The sequence below is a fragment of the Panthera uncia genome, chromosome A2, assembly GCF_023721935.1.
Source record: "Panthera uncia isolate 11264 chromosome A2, Puncia_PCG_1.0, whole genome shotgun sequence".
NCBI lineage: Eukaryota > Metazoa > Chordata > Mammalia > Carnivora > Felidae > Panthera > Panthera uncia.
In genome coordinates this window covers 74,629,952-74,644,676 of record NC_064816.1, presented here as the reverse complement: position 1 = coordinate 74,644,676, position 14,725 = coordinate 74,629,952, and positions in this window count along the sequence as shown.

Sequence of the window (14,725 nt, the reverse complement as noted above, 5' to 3'; positions counted from 1 at the left end):
CTTTTTATAATTTTTTAAAGTTTATTTATTTATTTTTAAAGAGAGAGAGAGTGAGCAGGGGAGGGGCAGAGAGAGAGGGAAAGAGAGAGAATCCCAAGCAGGTTCCACACTGTCAGCATGGAGCCTGACACAGGACTTGAACCCACAAACCATGAGATCGTGACCTGAGCTGAAACCAAGAGTCAGAAACTTAACCGACTGAATCACCCAGGTGCCCCTGGTGATCATTTATTTGACTTCTTCCTATTTGACTGCCATCAGCACTTGACCCATTTGATCCCTCCCTCCTCAAAACACATTCTTCACTAGGCTTCCTGGACTTGAGGTCCTCCTCCTGTCTCTCCTCCTTCAGTGGCCGCTCCCTCTAGTTTCCTTTGTTGGTTTCTTCACATCTTTCAGAACTTTAAGAGTTCTCTAACTCTAACCCCAGAGCTCAGTCCTTGCACATCTTCTCTCTCTTCCAAGGTGATTTCATGCAATCTCCTAGCTTCAATACTAAGTAATCCAGCCATGAGTCCTGCCTGCACTTCTCAGTTCTAACTCCAGATGCCTATATCTAACTGCATGCTCAAAATGCAGCTTGGATGTCTGATAAGCATCTCAAAGTCACCATGTTAAAAAATCAACTCCTTATATTTCCTCTAAAATCCATGATCTCTAACACACAAATTAAAACTACCTCCATCCTGTGGTCCAGGCCAAAAAACCTTGGTGTCATCTTTGATATCTTGTTTTTCTCATACCCTACATTCAATCCACAAGCAATTCTATTATATCCACCTTTATAATATATACATGATCATAATCCTTCTTTGTCCACTTCTTCCACCCTGATTCAAGCTACAGTTACTTCTGGATTACTATAATAACCTCCTTATTTGTTTTGCTTGTACACTTGCCTCCCACTCCATCCTACTCCCCAGTAGCCAGAGTGATTTGTTTAAAATGTAAATTAGGGCCACCTGGGTGGCTCAGTTGGTTAACCATCTATCTGACTCTTGATTTGGGCTCAGGTCATCATCTTAGGGTCATGGCATCAAGCCCTGCATTGGCTCTGTGCTAGGCGTGGAGCCTGTTTGAGATTCTCTCTCTGTTTCTCTCTCTCTCTTTCTCCCTCTTCCCCTGCCCCTGCTTGCACTCTCTCTCTCTCAAATAAATAAATAAATAAAATGTAAATTTGATCTGACCACTCAACTGACTTTCCATCTCATCTAAAATAAAAGCCAAAGTCCTTATAATGACCTTTACATCCTTCATGATATGCATCCCCACCCATATCCTCTCTGACTAAATAAATGAATGAGTAAATGAGTGAATGAATTATAGAAAAGAGGAAAATAGGATAAGAGTAACCCTAGAGAGTTACTCAGATGATGAGCAACCTTTTAACCAAGCCAGGAAGTGGCTTCAGATTTATTTGAATATAATGGGTAGTCGTCAAAGGTTCAGAATTCTAGTACAATAACTATCTCCTATAAACTGTTTCTAGGATCCAATTCATATGTCACCTTCTATACCAGTCCTGACTCTCTACCAATTGCCCATTCCCCCCAGAAATCCAGCCACAGGAAACTTTTTGCTACTGTTTTAATGTGTCATCTTTTCAAACTTCCATGCCTTTGCCTTGTTTCTTCTGCCTGGGATGCCCTTCCTTACTCTGTCTATTTGAAATCTGTCTACTCTAAAAGATTCACCTCAAGTGAGTCTCATTTTTGTAAATCCTCCCTGGCTGCCCCAGAGAATCATGTGTTTTCTTCTTTGGACTTCCAGAGTACATTTATCCACCTCTATTACAGATGTTATAAACTCACTATAGTTAATTTGTTTACATAGTGGCAAATCCCTGGAGGACAAGGTGCATGATTAGTTCTAGATAAGGCCTCTGCTCTTTGCATACAGTGTCTACAACCTAGTACATGCTCAATACATGTTTGATGAATGAAAATGAGGCAGAAAAACAGAACAAAAATTAGTAGAGGGAATATATAAGAGAAACCAGGAGAGTGAAATGTCATCAAAAACAAAACAAGAGGTGTTTTCAAGAGGTAAGGAGAGTTTTGTGTTTTTTTTTGTTTCAGAGTTTTAAATAAGCTGACAGATATCACTGTACTTAACAAGTAGGAAATATGTGGAATAAAATAGTCAAGGTTCAATAGAATATAACAGAAATTATCTTCTATCTAAGCAGTGATTTAATATGAGGAATTGGGTGTTCAAAACACCATGAGAAGGGTTGGTTTAGTGGGGTATAGACTGCATTTTCCGAATCCAAGGATGACACTGCAGAATTGTCTTGCCAGAATAACCCCAGCCTCTTCTGCAATGAGCAAGCTAGAAACAAGGAGGCCACCAGTGGAACTGTTGGCTCCAGAGCCACTACACCTGCTAGGCCTGCACCAGCCAAAGCAAATGTCCTATACCCTGTCCCCTGATACCAGTGACTAGCCCCTAAATCTGTTAATGCTACCACAGGAAAACACATCTCCATGACTAAGTGCATTAGTTTTTAATTGCCGTGTAACAGATTACTACAAATTCTTAAAACAACACTCATTTATTATCCTAATTCTGTAGGTCCAAAGTCCAAGCAGACTCACCTGGGTTCTCTGCTTAGGGTATCTCTATGTAGGAGTCAAGGTGTCAGTAGGTTGGGTTCTTATCTGGAGGCTCCAGGGAGAAATCTACTTCTAAGCTCTTTTGGGTTTGGCAGAATTCAGTTCCTTGCAGTTACAGGACTGAGGTCTTTATTTTCTGACTGTGGAACAGGGGTCACTTTAAAATGTAAGAAGGCCATTCACAGTTCCTTCCACAGGCCTTCTTACAGACCCTCCCATAGCATCACAGCTGGGGCAAGACCCTTCTGTGGAATCTCCCTCACACTAACTCTTCTGGCTTCTGTTACTGCCTCCAGCCAGAGAAAACTCTCTGCTTTTACATGGGTTTACATGATGAGATAAGGCCCACCCAGACAATCTCTCTATATAATACAACATGACTAAAGAAATCATATCTTTTCATATTCATGGGTTCCCACGATTAAGGTATGGAACCTTGGGGGCTATTTTTTAGAATTCTGCCTACCACGTTGTGTTTGCCAAAAAGTAAAAAAATAAAAAGCTGTAGAACCAATAGATATGTCTTTCACCTTCTGAATTAGTCAATATTCTCCAGAGAAACAGAAGCAATAAGATGTATATATATAGAAAGAGATTTATTATAAGAAATTGGCTCACATGAGTGTAGACACTGACAAGTCCCAGGATCTGCAGGGTTAGCAGGCAAGCTGGAGACCCAGGAGGGCTGATTGTATATTTCTGGTCCAAAGGCTGGCAGACTTGAATCTCAGGAAGAGTTGATGCTTCACTCTGAGTCTGAGGAAGAGACCAATGTTCCAGTTTAAAGGCAGTCAGGCAGGCAGTAGGAATTCCCTATTATCAATGAGAGAGTCATCCTTATTCTATTCAGGACTTCAATTGATTGGATAAGGCCCACTACATTAGGGAAAGTAATCTGCTTTACTCAATTGTACAGATTCAAATATTAAATCCATCTAAAATACCATCACAGAAGACCCAGAATAATGTTTAAGCAAACATCTGGAACTCTGTGGCCCAGTAAAGTTGACACACAAAATTAACCGCCATATCTTCCAAATTTCATGCAAGTACATGAACTGGATGAACCTAAGTCCTATCCAGAACCCCAGCTGCAGAGGCATTAGGCAGCTTGGGAAGGTGCATTAGGACAGTGTCTTTCAAACATTTTATCCCCAATCTACTATAAGGAACACATATTTCACCACAACCCAGTAAAAGCACACACATATACATACATATAAATAAATGAAACAAAATTTCATGAAATATTGGTTAGCTTTACTAAGTGTAATATACTTTTATATTTTATTTATGGTTCTATTTCATTTTAAACCATGCTGATCTTGATTCACTAACCAATTTCATGACCTTCCAAAAAACAAGGCATCATTAGGAAGGCAGACTGATCTTGAGGGTCAATCTTTGGGAAGTAATATTCCTTCAGTTACATGTTTCACAATGTCTGATATGTAATACTCTATTTGTTAAGTTGAATACAATGGGCTTTCAATTCAGTCTCAAGACATACTACGAAAATTCTGAATCCTTTTACAGGGGTAGGTCCACAACTATCCAATAAAATGAAACAACAGATACCAAGGGATGCCCTTTTGCTGTCTCCCACCCTATTCAGGAAGGCCAAATTCACTCTAATACAGGGGACTTATTTTTCAGGGAGCAAATGACCAAGGGAGTGTTCATGCACAAAGTGCAGACATGATGAATTATTATAAAAAGGTGTTGAAGCATGTAGAAATTGTCCACTTCTGTGCCACTTATAATAAGTGCTTAACTCCCTTGCATTATTATGCCAATGCATAAGGCACAGTTTAGAGAACATTATTACTCAACAATAGCAGCTTTTGGGTTTCATGTTTCTGTTACACACCCCCCTAGAGTGAACTGTGTCTCTGCAATAGTTAAGGTCCTAAAGAAGAATTCACCCACTTTGCACTGCTTGGTCTCCCTAATTATGCTGTTCTCCATGGAAATGACTTACTTATTTAAATGCTTGGTTTTTGTTCCTTGGATAAACAGTAGACATATTTCTGAGTGCAGAATTTCTTTTTTTTTTCCCCAATATATGAAATTTATTGTCAAATTGGTTTCCATACAACACCCAGTGCTCATCCCAAAAGGTGCCCTCCTCAATACCCATCCCCCACCCTCCCCTCCCTCCCACTCCCCATCAACCTTCAGTTTGTTCTCAGTTTTTAACAGTCTCTTATGCTTTGGCTCTCTCCCACTCTAACCTCTTTTTTTTTTTTTCCTTCCCCTCCCCCATGGGTTTCTGTTATGTTTCTCAGGATCCACATAAGAGTGAAACCCTATGGTATCTGTCTTTCTCTGTATGGCTTATTTCACTTAGAATTTCTATTTAAGTGTACTTATGCCCTAAGCAGATTATAGGGATCCGCTCAGGGAGTCAACTTGAATTGATCCTTTTCATGTCTATTGCCACATCACTGGCAGAGTTTCACACAGTCAGATTTAATTCTGTCTGAGAAAAAATGAAGAATTTGGCCTTCTTCAACAAAGATCATATTATGAAGTCATCTTCGTTCAGTTGCAAAAGATTGTGAATGAGGAGACAGGGACATTATATGATCCAGGAAGTGTGGTTGTAGGGCTAGCTTGTGGTGGTTGTAACAAAATCTCAACATTGCATAAAAACTAGAAAACCTTGAAACCACTGAAACTGTGATGGTCTGGGGACTCTTACCATATGGATTGTCAAAAATCTGGATATATGCTCTATACAGAAGCAATAAAATTCATTCATTTAATATAAATTTAATAAGCATATATTATATGATATTTAGAGCTCTACTATAAACACAGAAATGATCAAGACAGACCAAAGCCCATCTTATATAGTAGAGGGAGGCAGAGGACCACTAACTGGTAGACAAGTTATTAACAAATGGACAAGGTAAATGGAGTACTGGGATTCAGCCAGCTCCAAGTTGCCTAAAGCAAACATATGCTCTGTCACCCATCTCATCTATGGACCATAGTTCTAAGAGTTGTGACACATTTATAATTGCTACACGTGATAACTGCCAGGGTATTTCCCTTTTTCCCCAGTAACATTTATTTTTAAGAAGTGAAGTGAGTTATTGAGAGATACTGGGGATTCTGAGAATCAGTGGATGCTGGTGGACCAGGCTTGAAATAGCAGTCCTGGAGGTCAAAAGGCACAATATCTAATCATGTTTTCTTTATAAACAGCTTAATTAAGGCATAACTGATATACAATAAACTGTACATATTTAACATACATAATTTGCGGGGTACCTAGGTGGCTCAGTCGGTTGAGCATCGGACTCTTAATTTTGGTTCAGGTCATGATCTCAGGGTGGTGGGATCAAACCCTGTTTTGGGCTCCACTCTAAGCATGGAGTCTGCTTAAGATACCCTCTCTCTCCCTCTGCCCCTCTTCCCCACTTATGAATGCTCCCTCTAAAAAAATCTAATAAATTAATTAATTAATAATAATAATAAACTATATAATTTGGTAAGTTTTGATGTACATATACATCCATGTATACATCGCATCAAGGAATATATCTGTCACCTCTAAAAATGTCCTTGTATCCCTTAGGTATCCCGCCACCCCCCCACGCCTTCCCAATTCCCATTCCTAGGCAATCCCTGGTTGTTTTCTGTCACTATACATTATCTCGCATTTTCTAGGGGTGGGGGAGTTGGCTTCTTTCACTTATCATTTTGAATTTTATCCATACAATTGTGTGTGTCAATAGTCCATTACTACTTTGTTTATCCATTAACATGTCAGTGGACATTTGAGTTGTTTCCATGTTTGGCCTATTTATTTCTTTTTACTTGAGAGAGAGAAAGAGAGAGAGAGAATGAGTGAGAGAGGGCAGAGGGAAAGAGAAAAAAGAATCTTAAGCAGGCTCCATGCTTAGCGTGGAGCCCAATGTGAGGCTCAATCCCACAACCCTGGGATAATGACCTGAGCAGAAATGAAAAGTCAGATGCTCAATGAACTGAGCCACCCAGGTGCTCCTTAACCTATTGTAAACAAAGCATCTATAGACGTTCATGTAAAATTTTTTGTATGGAGATATACTGTGATCTCTTTAGGGAAAATACTTGAGAGTAGATTTGGCTGAGTCATATGCTAGGTTGCATGTTCAACTTTTTAAGACACTATCAAACTGTTTTCCAGAGTAGTTTTCTCACTTTTACATTCCCATCAGCAGTATATGAGAGTTCCAGTTATTCCATATCTTAGCTAACACTTGGCAGCCCAGTCTTTTGACTTTAGACATTCTAGTGGGTATGAAATGTTATCTCATTGTAGCTTTTATTTGCATTTCCCCTTATGATGCTAAACACCTTTCCATATATTTATCTGCCATACATATATCTTTTTTGGTAATGTGTCTTTTCAAATCTTTTGCTCATTATTTTTGGATTATTTAGCTTCATAATACTGAGTCTTGAGAATTGTCCAAATGTTCTAGATATAAGTCCTGTGTCACATATATGATTTGTAAATATTTTCTCCCAGTCTCTGTCTTGTCATTTCAAATGTTAGTTCTTTGAAAAGAACTCAGTTTGATAAAGCTCAATCATATTTTTTTCTTGTAATGAATCATACTGCTGGTGGGGTAGCTAAGAAATGTTTGCCTAATCTAAGATCATAACAATTTTATCCTTTAGGTACTTTAAAAATGTTGTCCTACTGTATTCTAGATTACATTGGTTCTGATGAGACCTTTGCTTTCATTTTTATCTTTTTCCTCTGTATCTCTGGATTGAAGCAATTTGATTATGATGTGCCTTGATGGAGTTTTTCTCATGTTTCCTGTCCTTGAGGTTTATTGACCTTAGTGGATCTATGTGTTTATAGTTTTCATCAACTTTGAAATTTTTTGTCCATTATTTATTCAGTTAGTTTTCTTGCCCATTCTCTTTGGAGATCCAATTACATGTATATTAGACCATCTGAGGTCTTATTTTTTCCATGTGTTTCATTTTAGATGGTTTCCATTGCTATGTCTTTAGGTTCACTAATCTTTTCTTCTGCACTGTCTATATGCCATTAATCCCATTCAGTAATCATAGACCAGATTTCTCATTTTAGTCATTGTTTTCATCATTAGAAGTTTGATTTAGCTCTTATTTATTAGTAGCATGTCTCTATTTAACATGTTCATTCTGTCCTCTAATTTCTTGGATATATGGAATATAGTTATAATAACTATTTGAATGTTCTTATCTATTAATTGTATCATTTGTGTAATTTCTGGGTCAGTTTCAATTGATTGATTTCCCCCTTCATTATGGGTTTTATTTTCCTGCTTCTTTGCATGCCCGATCATTTTTTATTGGTTGCCAAACATTGTGAATTTTCCCCTGTCGAACGCTGGATATTTTTAGATTCCTGTAAATATGCTTGGTTTTTGTTTTGGGACATAGTTTACTTACTTAGAAATTGTTTGATCCTTTCAGGTCTTTCTTTTAAGATATTTTAGGCAAGGCAAGGGCAGCACTTAGTTGAGGGATAATTTTTCCCCAGTACTGACACAAGACTCAAGTATTTTCCAAATGGAATGTAAATTATGAGGTCTTCCACACTGGCTATCAGGAACAGACATTATTATTTTTTTGTCAATATATGAAATTTATTGTCAAATTGGTTTCCATACAACACCCAGTGCTCAACCCAAAAGGTGCCCTCCTCAATACCCATCACCCACCCTCCCCTCCCTCCCACCCCCCATCAACCCTCAGTTTGTTCTCAGTTTTTAACAGTCTCTTATGCTTTGGCTCTCTCCCACTCTAACCTCTTTTTTTTTTCTTCCCCTCCCCCATGGGTTTCTGTTAAGTTTCTCAGGATCTACATAAGAGTGAAACCATATGGTATCTATCTTTCTCTGTATGGCTTATTTCACTTAGCATCACATTCTCCAGTTCCACCCACGTTGCTACAAAAGGCCATATTTCATTCTTTCTCATTGCCACATAGTATTCCATTGTGTATATAAATCACAATTTCTTTATCCATTCATCAGTTGATGGACATTTAGGCTCTTTCCATAATTTGGCTGTTGTTGAGAGTGCTGCTATAAACATTGGGGCACAAGTGCCCCTATGCATCAGTACTCCTGTATCCCTTGGGTAAATTCCTAGCAGTGCTATTGCTAGGTCATAGGGTAGGTCTATTTTTAATTTTCTGAGGAACCTCCACACTGCTTTCCAGAGCGACTGCACCAATTTGCAATCCCACCAACAGTGCAAGAGGGTTCCCGTTTCTCCACATCCTCTCCAGCATCTATAGTCTCCTGATTTGTTCATTTTGGCCATTCTGACTGGCGTGAGGTGATATCTCAGTGTGGTTTTGATTTGTATTTCCCTGATGAGGAGCGAAGTTGAGCATCTTTTCATGTGCCTGTTGGCCATCCAGATGTCTTCTTTAGAGAAGTATCTATTCATGTTTTCTGCCCATTTCTTCACTGGGTTATTTGTTTTTCAGGTGTGGAGTTTGGTGAGCTCTTTATAGATTTTGGATACTAGCCCTTTGTCTGATATGTCATTTGCAAATATTTTTTCCCATTCCATTGGTTGCCTTTTAGTTTTGTTGGTTGTTTCCTTTGCTGTGCAGAAGCTTTTTATCTTCATAAGGTCCCAGTAATTCATTTTTACTTTTAATTCCCTTGCCTTTGGGGATGTGTCGAGTAAGAGATTGCTACGGCTGAGGTCAGAGAGGTCTTTTTCTGCTTTCTCCTCTAGGGTTTTGATGGTTTCCTGTCTCACATTCAGGTCCTTTATCCATTTTGAGTTTATTTTTGTGAATGGTGTGAGAAAGTGGTCTAGTTTCAACCTTCTGCATGTTGCTGTCCAGTTCTCCCAGCACCATTTGTTAAAGAGACTGTCTTTTTTCCATTGGATGTTCTTTCCTGCTTTGTCAAAGATGAGTTGGCCATACGTTTGTGGGTCTAGTTCTGGGGTTTCTATTCTATTCCATTGGTCTATGTGTCTGTTTTTGTGCCAATACCATGCTGTCTTGATGATGACAGCTTTGTAGTAGAGGCTAAAGTCTGGGATTGTGATGCCTCCTGCTTTGGTCTTCTTCTTCAAAATTACTTTGGCTATTCGGGGCCTTTTGTGGTTCCGTATGAATTTTAGGATTGCTTGTTCTAGTTTCGAGAAGAATGTTGGTGCAATTTTGATTGGGATTGCATTGAATGTGTAGATAGCTTTGGGTAGTATTGACATTTTGACAATATTTATTCTTCCAATCCATGAGCAGGGAATGTCTTTCCATTTCTTTATATCTTCTTCAATTACCTTCATAAGCTTTCTATAGTTTTCAGCATACAGATCTTTTACATCTTTGGTTAGATTTATTCCTAGGTATTTTATGCTTCTTGGTGCAATTGTGAATGGGATCAGTTTCTTTATTTGTCTTTCTGTTGCTTCATTGTTAGTGTATAAGAATGCAACTGATTTCTGTACATTGATTTTGTATCCTGCAACTTTGCTGAATTCATGTATCAGTTCTAGCAGACTTTTGGTGGAGTCTATCAGATTTTCCATGTATAATATCATGTCATCTGCAAAAAGCGAAAGCTTGACTTCATCTTTGCCAATTTGGATGCCTTTGATTTCCTTTTGTTGTCTGATTGCTGATGCTAGAACTTCCAGCACTATGTTAAACAACAGCGGTGAGAGTGGGCATCCCTGACGTGTTCCTGATCTCAGGGAAAAAGCTCAGTTTTTCCCCATTGAGGATGATGTTAGCTGTGGGCTTTTCATAAATGGCTTTTATGATCTTTAAGTATGTTCCTTCTATCCCGACTTTCTCAAGCGTTTTTATTAAGAAAGGGTGCTGGATTTTGTCAAAGGCCTTTTCTGTATTGATTGACAGGATCATATGGTTCTCTTTTTTTTTTTATTAATGTGATGTATCACGTTGATTGATTTGCGAATGTTGAACCAGCCCTGCATCCCAGGAATGAATCCCACTTGATCATGGTGAATAATTCTTTTTATATGCTGAGGAACAGGCATTATTAGTGACCCTGTATGACAGTGGGTATTGTTCCTTCTAATCCTTTTGAGTTTTTCTTCCCCTGGCCTCAGATAGTTTCCTCATACACAAGAATTGATCAATGCTCAATTTAATACTCAAGGCAGACACCCTGTTGATCTCTGGAGTTCAATCTGTGAGAAACTTTCTTCTCTTTGATATTCTGCCCTGTGAAATCTAGCAGCCTTCCTGAACTAGTGACTCCTCGTCCATATTCTGCCCTGTGAAATCTAGCAGCCTTCCTGAACTAGTGACTCCTCATCCACAATTCAGGGAAACTGCTGGGCTTTGCCAGTTTCCTCCTTTCTATACCAGAGCCTCAAAACTCCACCCAGCCAGTAAGCTAGGACACTAGGGATCACTTTGTTTATTCCCCAACATCAGGGATCACTGTACTTCATTGCCTGATGTCTGATGTCTTGAGAACAGCTTTTTCATATATTTTGTATACTCTTTTAGCTGTTTCCAGAAGGAGTATAAATCCAGTCCCTGTTATTATATTTGGCTGGAAGTAGAAGTGTTAACTCCAAATTACATTTTAATATTGAGTCTTACTTCTCTGGTTTTGTTTTTTATTTTTTTTTCTTCTTCTTAGATGGTAGATTTAATGTGGACATATGGAGAATGACAATTGCTAGACATGGGGAGAAACTAGAAGGGACGAGCTGGCAGATGGGAAGTATAGTTAGAAAAAAAGGAAAAGAATGAGAACAAGCAGTCAAATCTTAAAAAAGGCATTGATGGAGATTATCAAAGCCATTTGAAATCCCAGCTCTCACCTTTAACACATGTAATACGTGGCTGAAGGAGAATTCAAACTACTGTCTTCAACTTGGAAACTTGAGTCTGCCAGTGAGATTTACTAATTTTTACTGGTCTTCATAACACAGCAACAAAGGCAGAGCTTGAGAATTTGTCCTCTATTTCTCAGAGAGAAAAACACTAAAGTCACCCTGAGAACAGTGCCTGGGTGAAAACTAGAAGTTTTGAATGTATCTTTTTACTGCCTTGTTCAAATGATTATTTAGCAGTAGTCGCCTTGGGAGAGAGCAACACATAGCACAGAAGAAAACACACTGGATGTGGAGGAGTATAGGGTTATGGCCCAACACAGTCACTAATGAGCTGTGGGTACTTGAGGAAGTCATTTCACTTTCCTAGGTCTCAATTTCCTCAACTGGAAACTGGAATAAGGACTCCCACATGAAGGGTCATTGTGAGATTAAATGAGATGATGCATGTCAAGTTTTACAGAGCCTGAAACTTAATATTACATGTAAGGTTCTGTGTATTACCTCTTCTAGAGGGATTTTCATTTTTTTTTTTTTTTTTTTTTACTGGAAGGGAGGAATCTGCAATTGCACTGTCAAATAAGAGGTGATTAGAGGACTGGCTTACTGGTCCACCTCCTTCTACTCATCCAGCCATCCTGGCCTGGGTTCCCTCCAAATTAAAGAATCAATGTCAGAAGACCTGAGATTCACGCGTAGGTATCTGACCCCAGACAGAATATTAGCCTCTCTTAGCTGTTAAAATGGGGATAATGATAGCTGTCATCTGTGGGGCACTTGTTCTGTGTTTTCAGGTTCTGGATTAAGCACTTTGCACATACTATCATTTAATCCTCATGACCCTTTGTTATTATCTCTATTTTACAGATGAGGCAACTAAGTTTCAGAGATGTTAAGTAACTTGTCCAAGATCACACACAAGTGGTGTGACTGGGATGGGCACGAACTCTGCTCCTATGCCAACATGTATGCTGTCACCCATGTTACACTGCCTTCCCATTAGTGTGTTAAGGATTTGGTGAGTTAAGGGCTACAAGTGTAAGGTAATATGTAGCATGTTGGTGCCCTAGCTAAGATCTTCTTCCCTTCCCTTACCCAGAACATTTTCATATTAACTGAAACACCAGTCCCTACACAACACAACTTCCCTCAAATTTCTCTCAAGGCAAAAGTTGGTCACCCTTGCATAGACTACCCATCTCCTACTTCTTAGAAGGCAAGGTGGGCCTTCACATAGGGTTTTGCTGCCACATCTAGACTGTGGCTCCACCACTTTGAAAAACTCCTGGAAGACTCATGCACCAGCTGACAGTCTTCATGCTCCATCTGCCTATCTTCATCCCTGTCATTTCCTGCTACCCAAGCCACACACATGTACTCATTAAAAATGTTAACACCTTACTCCTGGGCATTCTCTGCCCAGATTCCTGTCATCACCTAGATAATTTCAACATCTTCACTGATGATCCATCTAACACTTAAGTTTCATGGTTCTTAGGCTTACTTCCACTTCAGTGCATTGCCTGCATTGACTGCAATTATATACTGCTCAGAATATAAAAAGCAACTACGTTAGAACTTAAAAGTTAACAATAGGAGGGGCGCCTGGGTGGCTCAGTCCATTGAGCTACCGACCTCAGCTCAGGTCATGATCTCATGGTTTGTGAGTTCGGGCCCCACGTCGGGCTCTGTGCTGACAGCTCAGATCCTGGAGCCTGCTTCAGATTCTGTGTCTCCCTCTCTCTCTGCCCCTCCCCCACTCGCACTCTGTCTCTGTCTCTGTCTCAGAAATAAACATTTAAAAAAAATTTTAAAAGTTAACAATAGGAGGTGAATAGGGGAAGGGAATCAAAATTTGAAGAATGACCCTGTAATGGTTATTATTACATTTCTACTTGAGCGGGCCATGGGGTGCCCAGACTAAACATTATTCCTGGGGGTATCTGTAGAGTGTTTCTGGATGAGTTTAGCATTTGACCTGGTGAACTCAGTAAAGCAGACTGTCCTTCCCAGTGTGTGTGGGCAGCATTCAATCTACTGAGGTCCTGAATAGAACACAGGGCAGAAAAAGGAGGAATCCATGCCCCACCCCTAGTCCCCACCAGTTCCTTCCTCACTGCATAAGCTGGGACATCAGTCTTCTGCTTCCTTGGATTTACACCATTTTCTCCCCTGTTCTCAGACCTTTGAACTTAGATTGAATCATACCACTGGCTTTTTTGGGTGATTAGAGGGTTTTTTGGGTCTCCAATTTTTTGGGTCTCCAATTTACAGACAGTACATTCTGGGACTTCCCAGCCTTCATAATTGTGTGAGTGAATTCCTCATATTAAATCATATACTTATAGTCTCCTATTGGCCCAATTTTTCTGGACACACCTAACTAATCCAGACTTATATGACAAATTTGTGTTTTCCCTCTTTTGTCTCCAGTGATTGACCTGAGGGCAGCTCTAATGTGAAACTCTGAAGTGGGTAAAGGCAACAATATTTCGAGAAAACCTATCTTCCTGGCCAGAGTCTCATATTAGCCAGAAAATGTAGAGGAAATCTCCTGGGTTTTTTTTTTCTCTCTTTTCTTCTCTTTGCCTTGCCTCAAGAGTATGTTGCCTCAAGAGCTACAACCTAGTGAAATGGGCACCAAAACCCTAAGAGAAAAACCCCGTTTTTCTGACCAGAGATACCAAGAAAAGCAGTCCTACAGCACAGAGGTGAGGGAATCCTATTTATTTATTTAGCTATTTTTTTGCCACTTTGCCCCCCCCCCCCCAAGGGAAACTGAGTGTTGCAGAAATGTGCAACAGCAGGCTGAATAAAACACCAAAAGAAATCCTCGCTTTCTGGCCAAAGGACCAGATTTGGATTTTCTTTTTTTTTGTTTTTCATTTTTTTATTTGAATGCAGTTGAAATACAATGTTATACTAGTTTCAGTGTACAACATAATGATTCAACAAGTTTCTACAGTATACTATGCCCACCACAAATGTACCTACCGTCAATCACCATACAACATTATTACAATATCATTATAATGTGCCTTTTATTCCCATGACTTATTCATTCCCAGACTGGAAGTCTGTATCTCCCTTTACCCACGTTGCTCATTCCTCATTCTCCCTCCCCTTTGGCAACCATCAGGTTGTTCTCTATTTACAGGTTTGATTCTGCTTTTTGTTTCTTTATTCTTTTTTTTAAATTCCACAGATGAGTGAAGTCACATGATATTTGTCTTTCTCAGTCTGACTTACTACACATAGCATAATACCCTCTA